Consider the following 10,976-nt stretch of genomic DNA (forward strand, 5'->3'; position numbering starts at 1 on the left):
GCGACAAACACTGTGTCTGATATTGCTCCTATTCAACCACTCACTGGTGGTTTGAACTACAAGAGATGGGCTGCAAAATTAATCATGCTTCTGGAATCAAAGGATGTGGACTATGTCCTTTTTGCAGACCCTGCGAAGTTCAATGTGACAACTACGCAACTTGCACTGCAGACCACGGCTTCAACTGCTGCGACAGACCCGAAGTCGACAGATGGTACAGCTACTGCGGATGCTTCCACGGACCCGAAGTCATCATCAGTTCAAGATACATCTACGGTCGAGGCAGCTCGCATCAAATACGAAAATGATAACAAGACTGCCCGGACAACCATTCTTCAACGTGTAAGTGACCCGTTGTTTGATATGTTTTCTGAATATAAATCTGCAAAGGCAATTTGGGATTTAATGATTGAAAAATATGGGGCTGATGATGTGGGGAGACGCAAATATGCTGTGGGTCATTGGTTACACTTTAAAATGGTGGAAACCAAGCCTGTAATCGAACAGGTCCACGAGTTTGAAAATTTAGTCGGTGACATGAAAGCAGAAGGTGGGATTGTTAATGAAGTAGTCCTATGTGACTCTTTGACTGACAAACTGCCCGACTCCTGGGTGGACTTTAAGAATAAAATGGAACATGATCGAAGGAGCTACACACTGCAACAGCTAATCAATAGCGTGAATATCGAGGAGGAAAACCGCATGGTTCAAAGGTCTGTTTCTCTTACTAACAATGTTAAAGCTAATATTGTTGAAACTAACTCTGGCTTTGAGAAACCAAAACCTGGTGACAATTCTAGAAACCAAAAGAAGAATTATAAGAACAATAACTCCACTCGCGGCAAGGGTGGAAAAATTCAGAAAAAGGGGAACAATAGTGGTGAATGCTATGTGTGCGGAAAACGAGGCCACCGTGCTGCCCAATGCTATAAAAGCCATGGGTCTACGAGTCAGAAACCAAACAACGAGAAGTCGAAGAACCAAGTTAATCTGGCGGAGAACACAGAAGATGCTGATTTAGTAGCTGCAGTAGTAACTGCAGCCAACGTGGTGGAAAATCCAGACGAATGGGTTGTGGACACTGGAGCCTCACGACACTTTTGCAACAACAAAACTTCATTCAAAACCTTTGAGCCTATCACTGGTGGAGAACAAGTCATCATGGGAAACTCCAGCGTTTCCGAGGTAAGTGGTAGAGGAAAAGTAGAATTACTGCTTTGTTCTGGAAAACATTTATTGTTGCAAAATGTGCTTTATGTCTCTTCCCTTCGAAGAAATCTGATTTCCGGAGGCCTTCTTAATAAGGCTGGAATTAAGATGGTTTTTGAGTCTGACCGTTTGGTTATGACTCGTTGTGAGAAATTCATTGGGAAGGGATATCTGCGTGGAGGTCTTTTTGTACTAGATGTCTCTATAGTTAACAATAACTCTGATGTATCTGGCTCTTCTCTGAATGCTCGTGATAATAAGAATGCTTCTTTTGCTTATACCGCTGTATCAGTTAATGTTTGGCATGCTAGATTAGGACATGTTGGTGCAAAGTGTTTATATAGACTGAAAAACGTGAATATGCTACCAAACCTGTCTAATGATACATGTGAACAATGTGAAACATGCGCTGAGGCAAAATTTGCTAGAACATCCTTTTTAACTGTAAAGCATCGTTCTTCATCATTACTAGAATTGGTACACACTGATTTAGCAGATTTTAAAACCACTGAGAGTCGAGGTGGTAAACGTTATTATATAACTTTTATTGATGACTTTTCTCGTTATACCAAATTATATTTGTTGAGAACAAAATGTGAAGCCGAACAAAAATTTGTTGCTTTTAAAAATGAAGTAGAAAATCAGTTGGAAAAAGGGATCAAAAGGCTTAGATCCGATAGAGGAGGAGAATATGAATCAACTTTTTTGAAAGATCTGTGTGAATCTTTTGGCATTGTACACGAAGTAACTGCACCCTACACACCCCAACAAAACGGCATAGCAGAAAGAAAGAATAGAACTCTCAAAGAGATGATCAACGCCATGCTAATCAGTTCAGGTGCCTCTGATTCATTGTGGGGAGAAGCTGTTCTAACAGCTAACCACATTCTAAACCGAGTCTTACACAAAGGGTTTGAAAAAACCCCTTATGAACTGTGGAAAGGGCATGGGCCAAATCTTAAATACTTTAAAGTATGGGGTTGCCTGGCAAAGGTGGGATTTCCGTCCTTTAAAAGGCCCAACTTGGGACCTAAAACCTTAGATGCCATTTTTATTGGATATGTTGAAAATAACGCAACTTACAGGTTTATGTGTTTAGAAAACCGTACAATATGTGAATCTAGAGATGCAGTTTTCTTTGAACATGTGTTTCCCTTGAAGGGTGATCTTGAACTAGATACGAATAAAGTTCAACATAATCTATCTTTCCCTGATTTCTCATGTAATTTAGAAGAGCCTAGAAGAAGTAAAAGGCCTAGAACTGAGAAAAACTTTGGCTCTGACTTCATAACGTATATGACTGAATTGAAAGATCCAAATGAACTGTGTGATTGTTTTATATGTCAACTTGTGTTAGAAGAAGAACCAAAATCCATTCAAGAAGCCATGCGATCTGTAGACGCCACTCTATGGAAAGAAGCAGTCAAAAGTGAGTTAGACTCCATACAGTCTAATCATACGTGGGAAATCGTGGATTTGCCCAAGGGTTGTAAACCCATAGGCTGTAAATGGATTTTCAAGAGGAAATTGAGACCAGATGGTTCAATTGAAAGATTTAAAGCCAGGCTGGTAGCCAAAGGTTTCACACAGAAATTCGGTGAGGATTTCTTCTATACCTATTCACCAGTAACAAAGATAGCTACTATACGTGTTCTATTTGCTTTAGCATCTTTACACAGGTTGATAGTACATCAGATGGATGTAAAAACAGCTTTTCTAAATTGTGAACTAGAAGAGGAGATCTACATGGAACAACCCCCCGGATGTGTTGATCCAGGACAAGAAGGGAAGGTATGCAGACTTAAAAGATCTCTTTATGGCTTGAAACAAGCCCCTAAGCAGTGGTATGAAAAGTTTCACAAAACTTTGTTAGAGCTAGGTTATTCCACTAACCGCTTAGATGCCTGCTTATACACAAAAGAGGTAGAGTCTAGCATCGTAATAATCTGTCTCTATGTAGATGACATGCTTATCTTTAGCTCAAGTATAGGAGCTATAAATGAGACTAAAAGAACTCTATGTGACAAGTTTGATATGAAGGATCTAGGGGAGGCTGATGTAATACTCGGGATAAAGGTTACAAAAACTGAGAGAGGTTACCTTTTATCCCAAAGTCATTACACGGAGAAACTCCTGAACAGGTTTGAGAGTTATGAAGTAACTCCAGCTAAAACCCCCTATGATCCCAGCGTAAAATTATCAAAGAACATAGAGGCCAATGTGTCTCAAGAAGAATATGCAAAGATAGTTGGGAGTCTAATGTTCTTGATGAACTATACTAGACCAGATCTTGCATTTGCTGTGAATAAACTCAGTCGGTATACTCACAACCCTGGTATCTCACATTGGGATGCACTGAGAAGGGTACTTCGGTATCTAAGAGGCACAATAGACTGGGGCCTTAACTATAAGGGACACCCAGCTGTGCTCGAGGGGTTCTGTGATGCAAACTGGGTAAACGACGCTGATGATGTAAGCTCAACTAGTGGATACGTATTCACTATGTGTGGAGCCGCGATATCATGGAAGTCGACCAAACAATCCTGTATAGCCAGATCAACTATGGAATCAAAGTTCATAGCATTAGATCTAGCAAGTCAGGAAGTCGAATGGCTGAGAAATCTTTTGGCAGACGTGCCATTGTGGGGGTGCCCAGCACCTGCTGTTCCCATACATTGTGATTCCCAGACTGCCATTTGTGTTGCGTAAAACAGTGTCTACAATGGGAAACATAGACACATAAGAGTCAGACATGAGTCTGTTCGGCAGTTAATACTAAATGGGGTAATCACAATGGTCTTTGTGAGATCTGAAAGGAATATTGCAGATCCTTTCACAAAGGGCCTAAACAGAAAGGCCGTCCTTGATACATCAAGGGAAATGGGTTTGGGACCCATAGATACTCTGTAGCCAGTCATGGTGGTCTGCGTTGAGGTAGACTTGACAGAGTCGAAGGTCTATCCTAGAATAGACCTAACAGGGGATAGCTCAGGGTCAAGAGTATGACCTCACATATTTCAAGGCGACCAAAGCAATTAAGTGCATTAAGTTCAAGCTTTGTCTATTCGATGAGTTCAAGATCAAATTCACTCCCGTTTAGAGAAGTACTTAATGTCACTATATGACAGTTCAAGTTTTACACACTGGCAGGAAAATTTGTTTTGATCGTTCTCAGGCAATGCCAGCATCAGCCTAAATCCCTTTAATGGTGGGGGATTGTTGGGAGCATTTAAATGGAAAAGCTTCTTTTTGCCTATCCATGTTGTCCCACATTGGAAGTTTAGCCTCTTATTTCCTTGCTTATATACTCCAAGTCTTTTCATCTACTTTGAAGTGTTATGAGAAGGGAAAAGAGGAAGACCACGCGCACGCCGCCGCCCGCCCGTCCAACTCGGCACGTCACGACGCGCGGTGTGGTGGGGTCAACGTTTTGCTCTCAATCTCTTTTTTCTTACCCTATTTTTGTGGATCTTGTAATGACCTTGTCCGCACCACTCCATGAAGGAGTGCGCAGAGTTGGTCTACTACATGTTTCTAGCGCTACAAAGTAGGGTAATGGGAGGTGGTATGATGCTACAATTATGCTGCTTTGTAGTATAAATATATGCTGTTAGCAGGTTAGAAAATCGCAAGAAAGAGAGCAATACTGCATTCGAAAATACTGCTGCTGTTTCGAAAATACTGCTGCTGTTTCAAAACTGCTTCTTTCAATTTTCTTTCCGTAAGCTTGCATAATATAAATTGCCCGTGTCCGTTCTGTTTTGCCGGTCGAAAGCATACGACTCAATCCCTGGTCGTGAATGTTTTTAAGGCAGTGTGATACACACGATACAGAACCGTGCCTTTGTCTTTTTCGCTCCAAAGCTTTCATCCACAGTGCAGGAAAAAACCCAACACAATCTTCAGAAGCCAATAACAAACTAATCTCAGAATCAGAATTTAAACAGGGGGAGTCCTTTCCTAAGGTAGGATCCTCCCTTTGCCTGCAACCTCCCTCCACATTATATGTCTTAAGAGATTGCATCCATTCTGAGTTCATTCCCAGAGCTTCATACCCACACTAATTAACAGACTAGCAGAACTGCTCCCAGAATATCAGATCTCTCACTCTTAAAAAGACAGGAAAGATATACACTCTCAAACATACTCCATCATTAGATAAACTGATTAGACACACGGACCAAATATGAAATACGACCTAGGTAAAAACTTACCAGTAGCTATTTGTGACGTGGAACACTTCTCGAGCATGAAACTATTTATTCATAACTTCATCTACAAATTGTTAGAGCATTTTATGCATTCACAATATTCTCTCCTCAAGCCCACAATGTTCTCTATATCTTCTGCTACTCTTCAATTTCACTATCTTATACAAACAGATTGTTTGTAAACTATAGATAGTATAACAAAAATTTAACGCAATATCACAGACCCAACACTGAATTCCACTCTCAAACACCAAGCTACACCAAAAACACAGCTAAACAAATACAACAAAATCAAACAAATACACAAATCATATATAAAAAAGAACACACACACAAAACCCATACGAATCCGAAATTCAAAAAAAAAAAAGTGAAAATTGACGTGGAACAGCAGCCGACGAGGTCGCCGGACGTGCGCGCTTAGCGTTCCGAACAACGGTGCCGGCCATCTCAGATGGGAAGTTAATCGACGAAAGGGAGATAGCGACGTTGGACTCTGAACACTACCTACGGTGAACTCCTACAGCGAAAGGGAGGTAGCGACATTTCAGTGAAAGACTCTCACTGTCACACGCAAGATGATATCCACTGTCCAAATTACCCCTACACGGCTCTAACAAGCGCATAACAGAAAAATTTAAAACAATTAAATCTGCACCGTAGATTGATTCAAATAAATGAATTAGATTAGTTCTTACGTTCCTACCTAACAATGGGTTCTCATATGATTTTTATTCTCTCTCTCTCTCTCTCTCTCTCTCTCTCTATATATATATATATATATATATATATATATATATATATATATATATATAATGAATATGATTATCCGTTAAATATTATCTTTTTCGTTAATTTATGTTATTTCACCGTTAACTTACCCATTGAATTCAATAAGAAAGGTCTTAGGTTCGAACTTCATCACAATCAAAGTTGGGATAATTAGTACTCTATTTTACTTTTATTAAATTAAATAATAATTTAATAGCTACAACAAAAATAATACATATGCATTTCTTTAATTTAGAATTATGTGTCTACAATGTCTTTATTCAGAAAAAATTATTCATTATCAATAAATTAAATAAGAAAAATAATTTCATTAGTTATATTGTATTTATTTTTCTCCAATATAAAAATTATTTACATTCAAATTCATCAATCGATTATATTCGCTACATTGTCCCTACAGTGTCTTTATTAAAAAAATTATTCATTATCAATAAATTAATTAAGAGAAATAATTTTATTAATTATATTGTCTTTATAATTCTCCAATGTAAAAATTCTTTACATTCAAATTCATCAATGGATTATATTCACTACATTGTCTATTATTTTTTTGTGCACTATTTTTTAATTAAATATCAAAGTTATAATACAAAATAATGCTATATATTTATTTACCAAGTATTTTATTAATATCGTGAAAAAAATTTAAAAATATATAATAAATAAATTCAATCATATTAACTACTTGAGCGATTTGTTGACAAAGAGAGTATTGAAATCACTGAACAAATTGAAGTGAGAACTACCTCGCAATGTCCTTGTTTGACAATTAGCAGTTAGCGGTTAGCATTAGCGGATTTGACCAGTGAATTATATCAACGGTTGGTAAAAAGATATTTGAAAAAATTAACTGTTTAGATTAACATGTAAAATGGCCTAAGGGTATACATATATTTTAATAATAATAATAATAATAATAATAATAATAATAAATAATAATAATAATTATTATTATTATTATAATAATTATAATAATAATAATAATAATAATAATAATAATAATAGTTTAAAAAAATAAAAATATATAATTAAGCTCAATCATATTAACTACTTGGGGAATTTATTGACAAAAAGAGTATTCAAATCACACAACAAATTGAAGTGGAAAACTATCTCGCAATATCCTTGTTTTGCAATCAGCAGTTAGCTCTTCAATATTAATATATATTTAATATTTTATGCCTAATTTTTATTTGCTCTCTCTTATGTCCCGTATTTGGTTTCAACCATACCTATACAATTATTTTATTGACAATTATAATCAATCTTGACTATATTATCTTACATTTGTAAACTTAGAATTACCTATTTAAATATGCAAATTGAACATTCAATTATCTATGAATGAACAATTTCAATATAATCTTGCATTGATATACTTTAAAGTACTTATTTTTTTTTTAAAACAAAACATTGGGCAATTGCGCAATGCGCGTAAAAAACTAGTTATAACTATACTGTAAAAATAATTGTTTGACAATATTTAATATAATGGCCCAATTTGGTAAAATAGTTAACCTATAGGCAAATTTTAGTTTATTTGACCACTATTAATTATTTGACTTATTTTAAAAATCAATATAAATGTTTGGTTAATTTGCTTTTTGTACTCCAAAATGCTAAAATTTAAAAAGCTACTCAAAATAACTTTTTCAATTAAATTTTTAAGAAAAAAAATTATATTAAACATCTATCAGCTAACAACTAATTTATCAAGCACCATTTTACAATCAGCTAATATTATAAATTATTTATAATCTTTAATTAACACAATCAGCTAACACCAAATAAGACCATGCAAATGACATTTGGTATAAAAGTTAAAAATACCTTTCATAAAACTCCCTTACAATATATGGCATTATAAGAGCCGTTGAAATTTTCTCAAATATTATTGGCTTATTGCCGATATTTTTCTTGGTATTCGGTCAGCAATGATGTCACAGAAGGCACATTCAGTCATTACATATCACACGATCTTTTAATTCCGATCCTCACGGTCATGCCAAATCCATTGAGGATGATGTTAACAACCCAATATTCAATAATGTTTTTTTTTTTTTTTTTTTAATATTTCTCTCAAGCATTGGTCGAGAAATTTTATTAAAGACATAATTTTTTTTTTTTATTATTACTATTAAAGACATACTTTTAATAATAAGGTGAATTCAATTTTTTCTCTCAAAATGTTGAATCCTCAACTCAAAGAACTCGCACACCCCGATCCGACAAAATATGACTCAATAATTCAATAGACAAGATCAAATATCGATGTGTACAAGGGATCTGTCCACTTTGGACATAATTCTCACACTGCCGCGGCAGGGGTTCAAACCTAGCTTGATCTCTTTTACCAAATACTGCGTACTGAACTGGTGAGTTAAACCCGTGTGTATAAAGTGAATTCAATTTCTGACACAAACATTAGCAAAAATGTACAGTTTGATATTGAGTCTCATAATTTATTTCTTAATGAAAAGGGGCGGGTTTGAACATTGCAAATGCAAGTTTGAGTTTGAACTCTTTGTGTGCAAAAATGTTAATTCCTTCGACAAAAACTAAAAACTATTTTGCTCAACATACACGTAGTGACAATTACATTCATTATCATTTATCACCCCGTGGGACCCACCCTCCCCAAATGTCAACCTAAAAAATTTAATTAAAAAATAAACGTCATTAGTGCATAAATTATCACGCTTAATCCTAAAGATTATAACAGTTGACGTGTACGTATCCCCAACTTTCAAGCATAAATAGCATCCAACGCCCAGAGAATATAATGCAAGCAACAATATAGTTTGGGAGAGATATAATATTAGTTTGTTGTGTTTGAAGGGATCGGAGTAAGAGATGTCTTCCGGTTGCAAGTGTGGCTCCGACTGCAAGTGCGGCAGTAACTGTGGGTAAGCTTCCCGGCCGGCGGCCGGCCCGATCAACCACCATCATCTTATTTTTTCATACCAGATGAGAACAATAAGATTTGATCGAAACTAATTCTATTATTTGGATATATATATATATATAGAGAGAGAGAGAAAGAAAGAGAGGTGTAACTTACTATTAAGTTGTATAGCTCAATTATGGATTACAATTTTGATTCTTTTTTTTTTTTTCTTGGTAGATGTGAAGAGGTGACCACCACCGTTACCATCATCAAGGGGGTTGCACCGGTGAAGTTGTAAGTGAACTTGATCTATTTATCCTTTTTAACATTATTTAAAGGATTAAGGTTTCGATTTATGCCTTTTGTATACGATAAAATTATACATGATATGTCTAGTTGTATTGGATACTATGGAGATTAATCTGTATTTAGTTCAATCTAAATAGCATATATGGTTGTACTCGGTATAAAAGATATACATACATCTGCACCAGTGAAGTTGTATGTGAATTTCCATGATCTATTTATCCTTTTTAACTTTCTTTAAGGGATTAAGGTGTCAATTTGTGTCTTTTGTATAGGATTCAACTACACATGATATATCTCATTGTATTGGATATTATGGAGATCGATTTGTATTTGATACAATCTAAATACCATATGGTTATATTCGGTACAAAGATGTACATACATCGACACTAATGAAGTTGTATGTGAATTTCTATGATCTATTTATCCTTTTTAACATTCTTAAGGGATTAATTAAGGTGTCGATTTGTATCTTCTGTATACGATATAATTATACATGATATGTCTAGTTGTATTGGATACTATATATGGATATCAATATTTGGTACAATATATGGCTATTCTCGGAACAAAAGATCTTAAAATATCTAATTTTTATGAGTGGAAAAAATATTTTATTTGTTTTTAATGTTGGGATTATATTGCAGGAGCTTAGAGGGATCTTCTGAGAAGGCTACAGAGGGGGGACATGGCTGCAAATGTGGATCAAACTGCACCTGTGACCCTTGCAACTGTTAGGGCTAAAATAGTGCAAATATAATAATCACCCCTTCAAGCTATGTATGGATAGATCGGAGCATGTCTTATTAGGGTTTGTCTAAATATATATATATATACATATCTGTGTATGTACTGATGATAATTAATGGATGGGGCTTTTGCAGTGATGATATATGATGAGTGTAATAATAAGCAGATTGCAGATGATGAGTTGTGCAGATCTTTGTTGAAGTGTCACTTAGATTTGTGTGATTCATTTATGTTTGGAATGTGTGGTTGCTTGGGTGTTTGGACTTTATCCTTAATGTATATTGAAAGAGGTTGACTGTACTGTATTGAACTAAAATGGTATCAATAATGTATGTTGTGTAACTCATTTTGTGTATATTCATTTAATATTACATAACCAGCTTTCTTAGCGTGCAGTCTCATCTTTTAAAAGAAGTTGCAAGTTCAAAACTCCTTTTTTAATTGAGCCGGCCTGTTGCGAATGAGAATTAGTCTGAGTATAACAAATTATACCATGAACTAACATATTGCAAATACAGAATTTTTGGACCAGAGTCCATAATACAGGATGGACCTTGGTCCATGGTATAACAATTATCTGATTATGATTGTATGATATGTGTGTCTAATTAATAATTTATGTTTTTAGTTAAGATGGAACATGTCATTCAGTTTGGTATTAGAACTAAGCTCATACCACAAGTTAGCTAGTATTTCTGACAAATTTTGAATGTCATTCGTGATAATATTGAAACATAATTATTTTAATCTTTACTTTTAGAATTATATAATTTAACTCGATGAAGAATTCAATATAAAACTTGATCCAAAATGCGACT

The 10,976-nt window shown here is 35.3% G+C and overlaps 2 long non-coding RNA genes across 2 annotated transcripts; one reads left to right on the plus strand and one right to left on the minus strand.

Annotated features, from left to right (window-relative positions):
* Positions 1-1,912: 1,912 nt before the first annotated feature.
* On the minus strand, positions 1,913-10,062 carry LOC109156392. Its single transcript, XR_002050018.1, has 3 exons — positions 9,905-10,062; positions 2,657-2,659; positions 1,913-1,923 (listed from the first exon to the last, which is right to left on the minus strand). It is a non-coding gene; the product is annotated as an uncharacterized LOC109156392 (long non-coding RNA).
* Positions 8,990-10,510, plus strand: LOC109156391. The gene is made up of 4 exons (XR_002050017.1): positions 8,990-9,118; positions 9,337-9,393; positions 10,056-10,188; positions 10,293-10,510. It is a non-coding gene; the product is annotated as an uncharacterized LOC109156391 (long non-coding RNA).
* Positions 10,511-10,976: the final 466 nt, after the last annotated feature.

This window comes from Ipomoea nil, unplaced genomic scaffold (assembly GCF_001879475.1).
Source record: "Ipomoea nil cultivar Tokyo-kokei standard unplaced genomic scaffold, Asagao_1.1 scaffold2705, whole genome shotgun sequence".
Classification (NCBI taxonomy): domain Eukaryota; kingdom Viridiplantae; phylum Streptophyta; class Magnoliopsida; order Solanales; family Convolvulaceae; genus Ipomoea; species Ipomoea nil.